Below are 17,291 nucleotides of genomic sequence, written 5' to 3'. Positions count from 1 at the left end.
CTTGTGGAGGTATTTTTTGTGGGATTATGGGAGAATTTATTGGAGCTTTTTCTGCGTTTCTTGGAGTTCATATTGCTTTGATTGCTGAGTTTTATGGGGTTATACATGCTATGGAGGAAACTCAAAAGATGTGGCTTACTAATGTCTAGCTGGAATGTGATTCTGCTTTGGTTTGTGTTGCGTTTATTGCTAGGACAAATGTTCCTTAGATGCTTCGTAATCGATGAAATACTTGTCTTAATTACTGTGGGAAAATTAGGTTTAGGGTTACTCATATTTTTCGTGAAGGGAATGCGTGTGATAAGTTGGCTAATTTATGATTTACTCATAGAGAATATTTTCATTGCTATAATAGGCTTCCATCTAGTATGTTCTTAGAATTCTTTATGAATAGGTATAGTCTACCTATGTATCATTTTTGTTAACATATGAGTTTTGGTCTAGTCCCCCATATTTTTGTTTTTTTTAATAATATTTTTTTCATGTGATGACAAATGATTGTTGTTACTTGAAGTGTCAACCTAATTGAGATCTCAAGTTACATAATGATGCCTAACATAAAAGCTTTTATTTAAAAAAAAATTATGAAATGGTCTAAATTATAAACATAGAAAGTAAAATAAAATATAAAATCGGAAATATATTTTTTTTAGGAAAGTATGTAATTTAACCTCCACTTACTTTTAATGAAAGCAATCTTCATGCATTGACAGATAATTTTGTATAAATAAAATAAATTATAATAAACTTTAAAATATCTCACCAATTTATATGTTGTTGATGTGAATTCCATTATGGAAAATAATAATCAGAATAAGTAATTGAGAAGTTTTGTTAGTAGTTTGAAACAACTTATAAAAGAATGAAAGTAATGTTTTCTAAAATTTATAAATAAAAAGGATCCTATATAATTTTCTAAAATTTAAATAAAGTTGTTTATAAATTGAAAAAAAAGTTATTTGAATAATTTTTTTATGTACATATCTCTTCATTTTATAAATAGCTCTATTTAATTTTAAGAATTTATGTCAAAGTCATATTTTTATTTTTAAGTAACTTCACTGAAAATTGGATAGGCCGTGCATAACAGAAAATGCTTATAAATAAAAGTGTTGTTTTAATATGAATTATATATATATATATATATATATATATTAATTACTTAAATTTTTAAAAATTTAATTTATATATGTAATTATCTTTTATTTATAAACAACTTTATTTAATTTTAATATAACTTACATATAAGATCTATATTTAAATAACTTACTTCTTTTAATTAAATGATGTTTTGCTCAGACAAGAATACATTTATTCCCGCCTAGAATGCACACACTATCAACCTATCACAGTATATATGAATACAAATAAAAATATTAAACTATAAACAATATAGTTAATAAAATCTTAGTTTTTAACAACGTCTACTTTTTATATATTGACATCATAACAAGTTTTATGTTCAACTAATAAAAATTAAAATGAATGATAATGAAATTTTTATATATTACTATTATTACATTACTCTTATTTTTAATATATTAAATATTGTTTTTTTATTTAATATTATTTTTATAAATAAATATTTTGTAAAGAATTTTTTTTATACGTTTAAAGAAACAAATTTGAATTAAATAAATAATGCATATTTTATAATTTAAATGTTATAAATAATTTTTATATATTACAAAATAAACTTTAATACTGAAAATTATGGATCATAATTTAGCTTAAATAAGAGAAAAGCGACAATTCCTGTTCACATGAAAAACAAGTTGTATAATATTTTTTTTTTTAGAATTTAGTTGTTCAAGCTGTTAATTATGTGTTTAAGCGATAAATTATATTACTCAAAGTGACTGATCTAAAAGTTTATTGTTCTTACAACAAGGACCAAGAATATTCGAAAAAGGTTAATTAGACTTAATTTCTTTCCTTGGTGGGAACTCTTGACTTCTTCTCTTGGCTGGTACTCTCGGTTAATGCTCTCGGCTGACACTCTCGGCTTCTCCTCTAGGCTGGTGCTCTCGGCTTCTCTTCTAGGCTGGTGCTCTCGGCTACTCTTCTAGACTGGTGCTCTCGGCTTCTCCTCACGACAGGTGGGGGGTACCTGCAAGTCGCTCCGATGCCAAAGTCAGAAAAGGTTTAATATTCATCAGATAAAATCACTCTTACCTCTTTCTGTCGCTGAACTCCTATTTATAGAGTTTCTTTAATGGGCTTTCCCTTTACTCTTGGGCCTTCTTTCTGCACCTTTTTTATTATTTGTGCACCCCTCTTGCAAGTTTTTATCTAATTGGGCTTTTACAACTTTTATATTTTTGTTTTATTCTTTTGTCTTCATTGCTTTCGGTCAAAACCTCTCGGTTTTAACTTAATCATCTTAATTGTTATACTATGTAGTTCTCGGCATGAACCTCTCGGTTTTACCCTATCAGTACACTAGCCCCCCAAGACAGAAATATTTTAAGGTCTTGTAAAATATTCATGTCTTAATAAATTATAGTATATTTGACATTTGATTTGATTTGATATTGAATGCCTCGGTTTTTGTGCCTTAACTTGCTGAGTTAAGTTGATTTGACGTGAACTTCTTGTTGCAACCGTTAGATTATACCTTTTTGAACGGTTTAAGATTGCTGTAACTTTGGGTTATAAATAGGGTCTTCTTCTAAATTTTTACGAATGTGTTTCGTTGTGTATTGAGAAAAGCAGCTTTCTTTCAATCTGTAACCAGTTCGTGCAAAGGTAATGTCTCTTTCAAGTTTTTCTGCTTCTGATGATTTTTCAAGCGCGGGTGGTGAATCAACTGGGCGAGTGGTGCGAGAAGAGGATCGTCAAGACTCGAAGTCTTCATCTGCTACCCCTTCTTGTATGAATGATTCAAATGGAGCACCGGCTGTTGATGCTCCTCAAGAATTCGGCATTGTATTGCCTCAGAGAAATCTTCGTCCAGTTACCAATGGGTTAATCCTAAAGTCCGAGAGTATTTGTCCAAATATCGTTCTGCTATCGAACTTCGTAGTTTCCTTTCCCATTCTCAAATTTATTATTCTGACATTGAAAATGATATTATTTCTTTTCGGCGTGTTGGAGATGCCGACAATGTTTGTCATGGTCGAGAGGGTGATAGTTATGAGTTTTTTTATTTTTATGCTTGCTTTTTTAGAGATCTTCATATTCGGTTGCCTTTGAACAACTTTCAAATAGGTGTCCTTAAATTCCTTAATGTCGCACCTACTCAGCTTCATCCGAATGGTTGGGCTTTTACAACTTTTATATTTTTGTTTTATTCTTTTGTCTTCATTGCTTTCGGTCAAAACCTCTCGGTTTTAACTTAATCATCTTAATTGTTATACTATGTAGTTCTCGGCATGAACCTCTCGGTTTTACCCTATCAGTACATTTATAAAAGAAAAATGTTAAACAAATTTTAAGAACTGAAGTGAAAACACTAACACACGTGATCTAGTGGATAAAACTTTTCCTTTTCCTGATTTAAGTTAAGATTAGATAATGATGTTTATAAATTGCAGTTTACATGTAATGATCCATGCATTATAAAGTGTTCAATGAAAAAATAGCATAAAATATTAAAAAATAAATATAATAATTTATGATATTCGAGAATGAGATATGACTATATATTTTACATATGAATGTAGTTTTATGAATGATTTTATTATATAGTGGATTATTGATGTGAAACGACCATTAAGAATAAAAAAAATGAAAGTATTAAATAGTGATAAATCAATAATTTTTTTTCTAACCACCTAAAAATGAGATTTAATAAGTTTTTGTGTAAGTTTTTAAGAAGTTTATAAGTTGTTAGAATTAGATTAGATTGTTAATTTAAGATTTAAGATTTAGAATTTCTAATTTTTTTTAAAGTCATTTAATTATTCATATATTATGTTGAATGGATGATTTGTATTATAATTAAATTAATACAATCATTTTTTTATCACAATTAATACAATCACTTAACAATATTTATTTTTAATTTGTTGTCACATGAGCTATGAACTATTATAATACTGTTTTGAGAAGAAAGTATAGAAAGATATATATTGTATGAATTTATTTACTTATATATTTTTAAAATCTTTCTTTTAATTTTGGATGTATTATATGGAAATATATATATATATATATATATATATTGGAAAATAGTTTATATATATTTATAAATTAATTAGGTTATATATATTAATAAAAACACATAAGTTCTTTATTTTTTTTATCCACATTTTTATTTTTGTTCTTACAACAAGGACCAAGAATACTCGAAAAAGGTTAACAGGACTTAATTTCTTTCCTTGGTGGGAACTCTTGACTTCTTCTCTTGGCTGGTACTCTCGGTTAATGCTCTCGGCTGACACTCTCGGCTTCTCCTCTAGGCTGGTGCTCTCGGCTTCTCTTCTAGGCTGGTGCTCTCGGCTACTCTTCTAGACTGGTGCTCTCGGCTTCTCCTCACGACAGGTGGGGGTACCTGCAAGTTGCTCCGATGCCAAAGTCAGAAAAGGTTTAATATTCATCAGATAAAATCACTCTTACCTCTTTCTATCTCTGAACTCCTATTTATAGAGTTTCTTTAATGGGCTTTCCCTTTACTCTTGGGCCTTCTTTCTGCACCTTTTTTATTATTTGTGCACATTTCTTGCAAGTTTTTATCTAATTGGGCTTTTACAACTTTTATATTTTTGTTTTATTCTTTTGTCTTCATTGCTTTCGGTCAAAACCTCTCGGTTTTAACTTAATCATCTTAATTGTTATACTATGTAGTTCTCGGCATGAACCTCTCGGTTTTACCCTATCAGTACAATTTTTATTATTATTATTATTATATATATATATATATATTATTTTATGGATATTCGTATTTTTTAAATATCAAATTATATATATATATATATTTAAAAAATATTAAATTATTTTTTAAAAGTACAACTAAATAAAGATAAAGATTGAATATTCAAAATATTTTTCTGTCTATTATTAAAAAAATATAAAATTATTGTTAAAAATATCTTCATTAATTAAATTATAACAATAATCAAATTGTATGGAATATATTACTTTTAATTTTTTCAATTTTAAAAAATTATAAATTTTATTTTTTTCAATTTTAAAAAATTATAAATTTTATTTATTTTTTTCTTGTGAATTTTTATCAAGATTAAAAAAGTATTATAATTTATTTGATTTTCCTAAAAAAATAAAAATTGAATTACAATATGAAATAAATAAATAAAAAGTATGAAGTTACATTTTTTAGTGTAGAATAAATATATATTTAGACAAGTTTCCACATAAAAGAATCTTAAAAATTAAAATAAGAAAAATAATAATTAAGAATTAAGTTTCTATGCTGTAAAAGTGAACTTAAATGTACATTAAAAATAAAGAAATTACGTAAAATTTTCAGTTAATATATAAATTGATTTTAATCTTAATTTTTAGTTTTTTTTTTCTTCTTCTTATTCTTTGTTAGAACTGGTGTTCTTAACTAAAACTACTAGCATTTTTTGTATGGTGTCAACTGAACCAGAGACCATCGTCTTCATGGTGGGGTCCACTACTTTAGGGTTTGCACTTTGCATACATATATCTATTTTTTACTCTCTTTTTTTTCATTCATTTTCCATCTAAATTCTCCATACTTTGTCATCTGTATCTTGTGTACGCTTTCTCAAGTTTGTTCACACTCACGCATTGTCAAATATATCAATTTCTTAACTCTGCAATTAAATTGTTCTCTATGTTGCACGATCAAGCATGTAGGTTCGTTGCCACTCAGTATTTTTGTAATTTTTTGTTTTCTGGTTAGAATTCCTGATGAATGCAATTGTTGCCAGTAATTGGTGTGACTTTCACTTCTTTATGGGTAATGAATCTGAATAGATGTAATTGTTGTGATTTGTAGGTTATATTTTGGATTAACTTTGCAAGGTGGTGGTTTGTTTGTTCCCAATTTTGATGGCATCTCTTGCATTTCGCTTAAAGTTGATTCTTTGATAATAAGATCTTTGACCTTTTGGGTTGTGTTTTAAGTGCAGGCATAGAGGGCAAGGCTGGCTGTACAAGGAGAACAAAGAGGTGCAGCGGGAAAAAAGATTGTTGATTCTGATATTAAACTAGTCTTTGATGATTCTTACATTTTTAAATGGATGAGTCTTATCAAGGTATGTTGACTATTGTTAATTACGACCTGTTTGTGATGATTCTGACATTTGCTTGGTTTGTTTTGCTTACAATTGGGGTCCCTCCGACCTACGAGGGGTGTGTGTGTGTTCCTGCTTAATTTCTCTGTTCTGGAGCAGTATCCTCAAGTCCTGTTTTTGACTAAAACATTTCACCCAACCTTCACTATAAGGTAGGATGGACGTGTCTTTAAATCTGTTATGGTTGTACCCCGACCTTTTTACTTATGAATAGCAACTTTATGATTTCTGAGGAGAATTATTTATCGTTTTTTTTTTCACAAAAATTTCAGTGATGCATGGTTTCTGAAATTTTCTAAGTAATGGATTGATTATAAAACATTTATGGATTCGTTTGGTGCATGGAATTGGATTTGTCGTTCAAAATTGTAATTCCAATTCCAATTCTAATTGGTTTGGAATTATAATTCCTATGTTTGTGTTGCGTAATGAATTAGAGATTACAATTACAATTCTAAGTTTAATTTCAATCTCGTTTTTGACATCTCTATTTAGCTAGGAGTAGTTATGGGTACAATTATGATAGTTGGGGTGGATAGGTGGTGGAGATGGTAGGTAGTGATAGGAGTGGTGGTGGAGGTAATGGTGAAGAGTGGAAGAGTGGTAATGGCAATTGATGTGGTAAGAATGGTGATTGGTGATGGTAGGAGTGACAATGGTTATCGGAGGTGGGGGGAATGGGTAAGGTGATGTTGGCAACAACCAAAATTATGAGAGTGACACGGTAGCAATCATTGTTGGCTGTGGTAATTACAAGGACAACAATGATGATTGGAGTGGTGGTAGTTGGGCAAGGGGGTGGCACTATGACGGCAATCAGTGGGAGTCAGGTGGCAGTGATTGGTGTTAGGGATTGTGATGGTAGGGGTGATGACATTGTGTGTGGTAGCTGGAGCAACAAAGACGGAGAGAACAACAGAATAGTGAGGATGAACATAGGAATTGTAATTTAGCGGCGGGTAGAGGTTTGGAACTGAGAAATGTTCGCTTTAATTATGTTAGAATTCCGTGGAATTGGACTTTAGAGTTGTGGTTCCAATTCTAGATGAACTTCTAAATGTCATAATTCCAAGTCCAAGCACCATTTCCATTTCCAATTTCGTGCATCAACCGGACACTAATGATCGTTTGCATCAGGAATAAATGGGAAATGAAAAGGTTGTTACCTTATATACTTTCAGCCCTGCTACGAACCATCAGCATTGAAATGAAAAGTTCTGTCACTTCTATCATAAACATATTTAATGCTCTTATGTGATGCTTATAAATGATGAGTGTTTGTGGTTGGTCTTATTAGTTGGTTTGGTTACCTTCGAAATGATGGAAAAACCAATAATGCTAACCTTTTAGGAGGCTGATAAGTTAAAGAAACCTAAGCTCTGTGAATGCTATTAATTAACTCCCTTTCAGTTTACAACTAATTGGAATTTGAAAGCCATTGATTTGTTTTTAATTGCTTGGTCAATTACTTTTGTTTTTCTTGTGTTTTTTAAGTTGATGGATAACTTTTTTCTGTTGGATTTTGTATTCTGAACATATCTTCATGGCTATTGGTTAAAAATCAAATTAGCCTGGATGACCCCCATATGGCAAATAAATAAGGTTGTTAAATCGTTTTTTACTTCTTACGTGGCATATAGGGGGCCAGACAAGTCCATCATTTCATAAATCAGAGTAAATAACAATCAACATCATCAAAACTTACATAACTTTCTTCATATCTTATTGAGTGACTTGTCAGCCTGCATGTATGACTCCCTTGTGTCAAATGAAAACGCTGAGTTCCTTTTGACAAGCTTCTTACATAGAGTACAGGGAGTCAGCCAAACTCACCATTTTACCAATCATAATAAATAGCAATTATATCTTCAAAACTTGTACAACTCTCCTCATAAATGATTGACTAGTTAGCCTGCATGACTCCCCTCATGCCAAATAAAAAGGCTGACAATTTCTTTGACAGGCTTCTTACATGGCATTCAGGGAGCCAGGCAAGCGCATCATTTCACCAATGGGAGAGATAACAATTTTCATCTTGAACTTGACTAGAATCTGCATCATCAAAACAATACAGTATCAGATTCCAAAACTCAGAAAGATTTAATTAAACACATATACTGGGTAAATGCTAGCTAATTCACTGCGTCACATGTGAGTGTGATGAGATGAGTGAGAGAAAGAAACAGTCTCGTTTGACAGCAAAATCAAGAGCTACGTACCCTTAATTATGTAACAGAGGGACAGAAAGAGTAAAAGAAGGCCAACAAAGAGGAGGGGAATGCTCAGTTCTTGTGCTTTACTCATAAAATGACTTTGAGCTCCAAGCAGGTCTCTGTAGTTTTTGCTTCTGGAACCAATAAACCTATGGGGTATTTAAGGAGACGGAAATGAGCGGAGAGACAAGAGAAAATCCACGAAAAAGAGGGGAAAAAAGGAAGAATTAAGGGTACAATTGGCAAAGGCGGCAACCAAGCCTTGGTTGTAACAAATAGTTCCACCAGATAAAGCCAAACCTGCCTGGGTTTTACAGGTCGTCTTTTTTGGATTTTTTCCCTCGGAAAAGATGAACCTCCCTCCCCACACAAGCAAATCCTCTTTTAAAATTTTTTCATCCTTCACTCTTTTCAGTTACATGTAAGATATGAGATGTGCTTCTTATCTGTCAATTTTCTCTTGTTGAAACTTGAAAACTTTTTTAATTATGGGACCGTTTAGTCTTTAACCTTTAATCATTACTGTTTCATTGATCAGCACAATTAATTAATTATCTTATTATTATTGAATGCACTACCCTGCTAGCAAAAGGGTCAATGACTTAGTGTGATGAATTTCCAGACGATGCCAAAACCAGTCAATAAGACAAGGCCAGAGTTGCAGTGAGCGTTAGCTGAGTTTGATGCTGGGGTCCGTCTCTCCCAGAACCGAAGCTGGATCAAAATATGGACAAATGTGATCATCTAACTCATACTCCATCACCATCAAACAGTACCTAATATAATAGAAAATTTGTGCAGTGTCCATCACTGGATTAAAATATCTCTAGCCGTTGTGTAAGTATGTTTCATCCTTTAACTATATTAACCATTTAATTATTAAGAGAAAAGAACTGTACTAGCAGAAGACAAAAGGCTTCTATTTTACTTCTTGTTTTAAACAAAGTATTAGTGTAATAATTATACTTCATATATGTGGGTACCCCACATGAATCCTAAGCTTTAGCTTTTTACAAATGTTACTCTAAATTATCTACTGTGGCCCCAAGAGATTAAAAGGCATAATTTCAAAGTTCCAGTGTGGTCTCAAGGTATGTATATCATATCTCTGCTTAGTGCCAAATGAGGGAGTTGGGACCACTAATCCGTTTAGTCATTTCATTTTTAAAGGAATTTAATAAGGGCACTTGGCCAATCTAGGACCACATGCAACTGCGCATAAGGGAACACAAGCATCAATCCATATCCCAAAGATATGACTCATCTTCATATGGTTGTGTCTGTGTGTACAAGGTGCAACCATGGTTGGGATATAGCAATTGGCTAAGTTATTTAGAAAACACTTTATTATAATGTTTCTTCCCTATATTCACTTCTTCCTCCTCTTTTATCTCATAACATATATCTGTGTTTTAAGATCCAAAAATAAGGTTTATAATTTGAGCTCCAGTCTGTCCATCCAAGTTATTAACATCTGCACGTGATAAAACGGATTAAAATTTAAAAATAATATAAATTACACGAAACATTCAATATTATATTAAATATAAGTAGATGCATTTCATAATAGTATTGATGGCATGGCAACAAATATTAATTATAAGTATAAATATTAATCAGCTGAGATAAAAAATAATTACTGAATAAGATAACATATGGTTAAAAATGATAACTATATTTAAAATTTATTGTATACACATTTAATATTAATGTATTTAAATGTATAAAATAATAATTACAATAATTAATAATAATAATAATAATTACAAGAAGTATTAATAATAATGTAAATTATATGAAGCATTGATTATAATATTAATCACTAGAAATATTTAAGGATAATATTGACTACATTAAGTATTAACAATAATACTATATTTAAATATTTTTTTATTCTGCCATATTTTTTTTTTATCGGCAATGAATTAATAAAATAAAATGAAACACTTAAGGAGTGTTCCAACCCTTATACATACTCAGCAACTCAACATTAAAAAAAAAAAAAAAAAAAACTTACTTAAACTCTCAGATACCTCCACCCCTTACAAACCCAAAGGGAAGGAAAAACACATTATTCTGCCATATTTGAACTAGATTTGTCTTTCTCTCATAAATTTAAATTGTTTTTTAATCACATGACACCTATCCACTTTTGTGAACAATTGTGTGATTTTTTTAGTCCCGATTTAAAAAAACTCAGGGTAATATTAGGTTAAATTGAAAATTGAAAATATTAAATTTATGGAAATAAATAAAAATTAAATTTGATTAAACTTGTTAGATAAATAATTTAAATAAAATGACTTGTATAGATAAAAATAAATATAAAATTTTAAAAAATAAATAGAAGCACTAAACAATTTAATAAAAATGTAATTATTTTTAAAAAATATAGAATTATAATTACATAATAATATGCTTTTTCATTTTATTTATATAATAAAAATTATGTAGGTATAATTTTTATTTCATTTTACATTGACTCTTACACTAATGGTTTCAAAACCTACAAGTAAGTCAAAACATTATATTTAATATTCAAAGTACAACTCTTTAAAAAATTTAATTTTTTATTTTATTTTAAACGTTTTGATTTGACTGTGATCTTACCTATTTAACATATATATATAAATATAAAAGTATGGGTGTAATTTTATGATTATAATTTTAAATTTTATCTCAATAAATTATTAATAGATGGCAGAAAATAGATATGCATCCAAACGGATATTTTTGTGTGTGAATATTTTACTTCTTAAAATACCAAAATATAATTAAATTAATAAAAAAAAGTTACATTATAAATAATAAAGATGTTTTACAATTATAAAACTTATGATATAAGGTTGTGAAGGTGTTTCAAGTTTTTTTCATTTCTCTTTTATATAAGTTAGAATCCTTTGTTTAAGAAAAATAATTTTTTTTTATTTGAAGGGATGATGAAAAAGTTGACTATTGTGCAAGATTGTGTGATTATTCACTATGATAGTCAAAGAGTTACTCATCTAGTCGATCATCAACTCTGTCAAGAGAAGATCAAACACATAAACGTTAGACTGCACTTCATGAGAGACTTTGTTGAATCTACAAAGGTCATAAACGTGAAGATAGCCCCAAAGGAGAATCTCATTTATATGTTTATAAAATCCATGTCAAGATTGAGGTTAAAACGATGTTTGAAGTGAATTAGTTTTTTGTTTGAAGATTATGGTGAGAGTTCTTCCATGATTTGGAGTCAAGATGGAGAATTGTGATAATTGACTTTATATCATGTTCAATAAATGATCTCTTGGTGAGCTCAGTTAGCCAAATGATGATATCATCTTATGGAACGGAACAAATGATTGTCTACTAGGGACAATCTAGTAGTGTTGATACTAGTTAAATCGTGTAGCACATCCTCTTGTAACTTTCTTAACACGTTTTGATTATGGTTCTTAGATTCTATATATAAAGACTAATGTGTGTATAGATGATACATCGTATCTTGTGAAACTATCTGAACATAGAACCTTCTAGTATTAATAAAAGTTTTTTCTTTAAATATTTTTATTGTGTTTTCCGGTTTGTTAGTGTTGCAAACACAAATGCTTTTACTTACTTTTGTACATGCAAGGTAAAATTGCTTACTTTTGTACATGCAAGGTAAAATTGCTCTTGTATAAGAGAGAAAGTAATAAAAAACATGCATGAAATTGTAGGTTTAGTTTTTGAAAGAATTAGATTAATTTGAATTAATAGTTTAAATTTGTTTTTTTATTTCTTTGTGCCTATTTAAACTTTTCCACTTATTTAGATGTTTGTGCCTTGGGAGTAGGGGTGTTTATGGATTGAATTTTTCAAGATCCAGTCTAGATCCAATCCAACTCCAATAAAATAGATTGGATCTAAAATCCATATCAATTTTAAATGAATCAAATTAATTTGGATTTTTTCAATTCCATTTAAATTTGGATTAAATCTAGATTAAATTTACTTTGTCAATTAGATTGAATTATCATCCAGAATTGATTGTTAACTCTCCTGAGCAGTTTCAAGTATTGTTAACTCTCTTTTACAACCGCCAAATCTAGTGACAATGTTTCTAATTAAGTCTCTATTATTCCTTCCAACATGACAATACAAACTAGTAATAAATTTCTTTCTTTTTTCAGTTGTTGGATTCTTGATAGTGTTGCTACTGACCATATTTGTTCATCCTTAACTCATTTTACTTCATGTCATCAAATTAATCTTATTTGTCTCAAATTACCAAATGGAAATCAAGTCATTGTCAATTATTCTGGAAGTGTTTTTCTCAATCAAAATCATGTCATAAACAATGTTCTGTATATTCCTTGTTTCACTTTAACCTTCTTTCAGTAGCAAAACTGATTGATAATTTATCTTGTGTTCTTACCTTTGACTCTAATGGTTGTCACATTTAGGATAAGAATTCCTTGAAAATAATTGGTCCAACTGATTGATAAGTCTTTTAGCTTGCAAACCTGCACTCACTCCTATTGATAATCATGCATAATTGTCTTATACTAGGAGTGTTTGATGAGTATAATTTTATTCACACTCAATAGTTTTAATCATACATTATTGAACTATAATAATAAATAAATCCATTTTTTAATTAATATTCATATAATTAGGTTTATTTGGGTCTTAACTATTATTTTTGTTAATTTTGTGTTTTTAGAGTAAATGGTCTGAAGGAAATGTCTACCTTTGTGGGTGGGTCAAATATGCAAAAGTCCAAGTTACTTCTTTGAATCAAAACAGAAGAAAATATTTGAGAGGATTTTATGCAAAAGTAAGAGAGATTTTCTCCTCCCAAGTAGGAGCCAGATATTCTCCACTATTTTCTTCACCATCTTCTCAAGGATCTTCTCCATCATTTTCTCCACTATCTTCTCCACCAGAAGTGATGCCTCCATCATGGAATGTGGAGGACGTTGCATGGAGCATGCCTAGTTAAGGAGAGTCAGGGCAACACATAGAATACACCAATATCTTTGAGTGCAAAGTTTCTTCCTTTGTTTATTTTTCTGCATTTTTTATCTTTGTATTTTTGCCTCTGCATGGAAGGCTAAACCTTTTTGGTTGATTCCTTTGTAATTCCCCATTCAATTCTCAGGTTCTGATCAATAAAAGTTTTGTTTTTCAAAGTAATTGTTTTAATATTCTATTATCTTGGAAAACTGGTTTTTGTGAGAGGTTGTACTTGAACGCATGATTGAGAGTCTTCATTATCTTAAACTTTGGTTTATTAGTTAGTTCGCATTGTTCTAATTAATTTCTTGGACGCATGATTCAAGAGAGAAGAGATAAGAATTTCCATGGAGTATAAGCATGGAACAAAGTGGGTACAATTAAACCAATAGACACATGCTTTACTGGTAAGTTTCAGTTGAATTAGATTGATGCATGTTCAATCTAGTTTAACTCTATTTGAGGATTGAGAAATGACTAATCTTTAGAGAACCTGTGAAGAATTCAATGGTGGATGAACATGGAGATCAACCGCTTTTTATTTGTTATTTTAATTTTTTTTATATTTTATCTTTATTGTTATTGCTAAGATAGATTTTGAACACTGATTTACTGATTTCACTATTGGATTCGTTGAGAGACGAGTTGGAGTTATCTGACCATAATTATACTATCATTTCTTTAGTGTTAGACAAATCTAAGTTGGAATCATTTTAATGTGACAGCAAAATGACAACTAACATCCTTTCACAGATATTCAAGCCTACATAAGATTGATTGGAAGACTTATGTATCTCACTAATATCCGAACTGACATATTTTATGTGCAACAACTTTCTCAATTTCTTGTTAAACCTACAAGTACTCACTATACTGTAGCAGCAACTTTATTTTTCTCTTCCAACACTTCTACGCATCTAAAAGCCTTTTGTGACAGTGATTGAAGTAGATGTTGTGATTCAAGACTATCAATGACTAGTTTTAGTGTGTATCTTGAGAATTCTCTCATATCCTAGAAATCAAATAAGCAAGGAATAATGTCAAAGAGTTCATGTGAACTTTATACATATGTCTAACATTTATTTTGTCTTTTATAATTTTAACCTTTATTAACTCTTTATTTTATATTCTCTCTCCTTAGTTAGACCTAAAATGAATGTAGTGCTAGAAAAAATATTTTTTTTCATATCATTTGTCTTCTTTTTTTGTGTTTATTTCGGTTCGATTTTGTTCATCTAATTTTTTTTTATAATACTTTTTCATCCACATCAATTTTACATTGAAAGATTTATCACACAATCATATAGAATGTCTACTATGTTGACAAATGATATGTATGAATTTTTTTTTTACTTGTAATGTAATGAGATGACGCATCATCATATTATATGAAAGAAAATAGATAGAATGTTATAATAAAAATAAGTATAAGAACAAAAATAAATATTTTTTTTTAAAGAGCAAGTTAAAAAAGTTATTATAATAGTATAAACAAAATACTAGTATTTCTTTTTAAAAAGCTTTATCAAAATTTTAGAATTTATTAAACATTACTTATAAAATATTTTGAGAATAAAAAGCTTATTTAAGTTATTAATTAATATATTAAAATAAATATGGCAACAAATTATTTTCTTTAAGAATTTTGAATTGATTGTAAGCCTGTCTATACATAACCATGTTTTATTTTTTATTTTTAATAGTTATTTTCTATAATTTTAATCCCTCTATTTTTTCTACGAGTTTAAGTATTTGTATTTTTCATAAGTGATTCATACATGTCCTCCATAAATATTTCATGTGTAAGGATAATTTTTAATGATGGTAACTATTATATTTAAGAACTCAAGATTTATGAAATATTGGAATTTATTAAATTGATTCATCCTCATTGAAAAAAAATATGATACACTTAATTATGAGCAAAGTTAATTATGACTAGAAGAAATAGAAGGTAGAAATTTTCACTTAAATATACATGAAAGTGACAAAAGAACTTCATAAGGTATAATATTTAAATTGAGAATTTGTATAACAATTTAATTACTTTACATTAAAATTAAACTTGTCACAACAAAATAAACAAAAATAAAATAAAAGGGAGGTCTATATATCAATATAATGAACAAAACTTCAGGGTTTAGCTTTACAACTTTAAGAGTCGAATATGCTTGTATATACATAATAATAAATATGAAAATTCTAGAATTTTAGATTATTGCACTCACTATCAATTTCACAATTCACCTCAAATCATTGTTTGTTCATCATAAGCATACACATATGTATTTACATATCAATTATATTCTTCAAGGAATATCTATTTAAGCTTTCCAAAAAATTTATATTAAGTCAGTTTTGTGAGAGATTTCGTCATTCTTATATAAGCATCTCACTTCAGTTTCATGAGTACGTGGTAAGTTTAAAACATTCAAAATCAAAGACTCATAGTGTGCTAGATGTGCAATAAACTCATCTTCAATTTCTCTCTACAGGATGTCTTAATCTACATAACTTAGACCATTAGTGAAGTCAGAGATCTCTTTATAGATTCTAATAATTAATATACTATATTAAACTATCACCCCCAAATAATCTCATATTATATATATATATATATATATATATATATTTGTGTATCACAATTCACTCAGATTAGTTCAAGAAATCAGTCAATTATACAATTCAATAATTTCTACATATATAGGAAAAACTACAACAACCCATTTAATTATGAGCGTCAAATGATACATCCGCTTAAGCAAGAAAATTCAAATGATATACCTCCGTTTAAACGACAGTATCAGATGAAACACTCATTAGAGTATCAAATCATACTCTCACTTAGCAACTCAGACGAAGTCTCTTATGCCAACACATGGACACTTTTTGTAAACAAAACTCTATGTGTATGGGTGTTTGAAGAATACCAAACTTATATAGGTAGTAGATGGACTTCAAACTCAACTAAAGAGTTTTAAACATACATGCAACTTGAGAACTTAAAACTTAACATGAAGCAAATGATTATGCTACAAAAAAATTTCACAAAAAACACTATCTCTATTCCAATTCCATTAATCAAAACTCTGTAAGGTAACTTGCCTTACTGAAACTTTATGCTTTCGAGAACTATTCGCTTGGATGAGAAAAGCGTTCAACATTAGAAGCTCTTAAAATGAACTTTTTTTTATCAATTTCTTAAAATGAACCTGTTTAGCTAAGACAAAGTTTGAAAAGATGTAGGTAGAGAAAAGATAGACCAAAAACTTTAGAGAGAGAAAAAGAGAGAGAAGGTTTGCATGTAAAAAGAGAACAAAAAGATAAAAATATGATGTTAAATAACTCCATGCAAATCACATCTTTATCCAGATCATAAACTTGAAACACTTAAATGATGTGAAATATAAGATTTAAGATAAATTTGAAGTTGATAATAGAATTAATTTTGTTAGACTACTTACATTGAAGAGGATAGTTAAATTATAATAAAAGTGAAAAACAACCAATTTAGTAAATATTATTTTGACATTTTGATGAATGTTACAAATCAAACCTTGTTGTCATTAATAACCATATGGTTGAAGAAGAAAAAAATATAGTGTTGGTGACTTAAAAAGTTTGTGGTGCAGATATATGCAATTAAAAACAAACTATAGCTACATGCACAAAACACAAAGATCTCAATGAAAACTATGAAGTTGTTGAAGGTGCTCTGCAAGCAATATAAAGGAAAGATGTTTTGCAAATCTATATTCTTCTCACAACAATAAATGAAAAGTTGATAAAAAGGAGCAAGATTTTATCTTTTTTTCACGATAGTTATCCATATAAAAAATATTGTTAGTAGAATAAACCTCTCTTTTAATAA

The 17,291-nt window shown here is 29.1% G+C and overlaps 2 long non-coding RNA genes across 13 annotated transcripts; one reads left to right on the top strand and one right to left on the bottom strand.

Moving 5' to 3' along the window:
• Nucleotides 1-5,507: 5,507 nt before the first annotated feature.
• Nucleotides 5,508-9,476, top strand: LOC137807739 (uncharacterized). Of its 12 annotated transcripts, none has more exons than XR_016519129.1 (4): nucleotides 5,638-5,783; nucleotides 5,930-5,955; nucleotides 6,063-6,379; nucleotides 9,063-9,476. It is a non-coding gene; the product is annotated as an uncharacterized LOC137807739 (long non-coding RNA). The 12 variants fall into 12 exon arrangements; XR_016519124.1 differs by having other exon boundaries at nucleotides 5,639-5,783; nucleotides 6,063-6,188; XR_016519128.1 differs by having other exon boundaries at nucleotides 5,639-5,783; nucleotides 5,930-5,958; nucleotides 6,063-6,188.
• LOC137807740 (uncharacterized) lies at nucleotides 7,782-8,981 on the bottom strand. Its single transcript, XR_011080595.2, has 2 exons — nucleotides 8,447-8,981; nucleotides 7,782-8,279 (listed from the first exon to the last, which is right to left on the bottom strand). It is a non-coding gene; the product is annotated as an uncharacterized LOC137807740 (long non-coding RNA).
• Nucleotides 9,477-17,291: the final 7,815 nt, after the last annotated feature.

The sequence above is a fragment of the Phaseolus vulgaris genome, chromosome 3, assembly GCF_051622355.1.
Source record: "Phaseolus vulgaris cultivar YP4 chromosome 3, ASM5162235v1, whole genome shotgun sequence".
Classification (NCBI taxonomy): domain Eukaryota; kingdom Viridiplantae; phylum Streptophyta; class Magnoliopsida; order Fabales; family Fabaceae; genus Phaseolus; species Phaseolus vulgaris.
The sequence above is the reverse complement of the archived record's forward strand: the minus strand, read 5'-3'. Positions and strand labels throughout refer to the sequence as shown.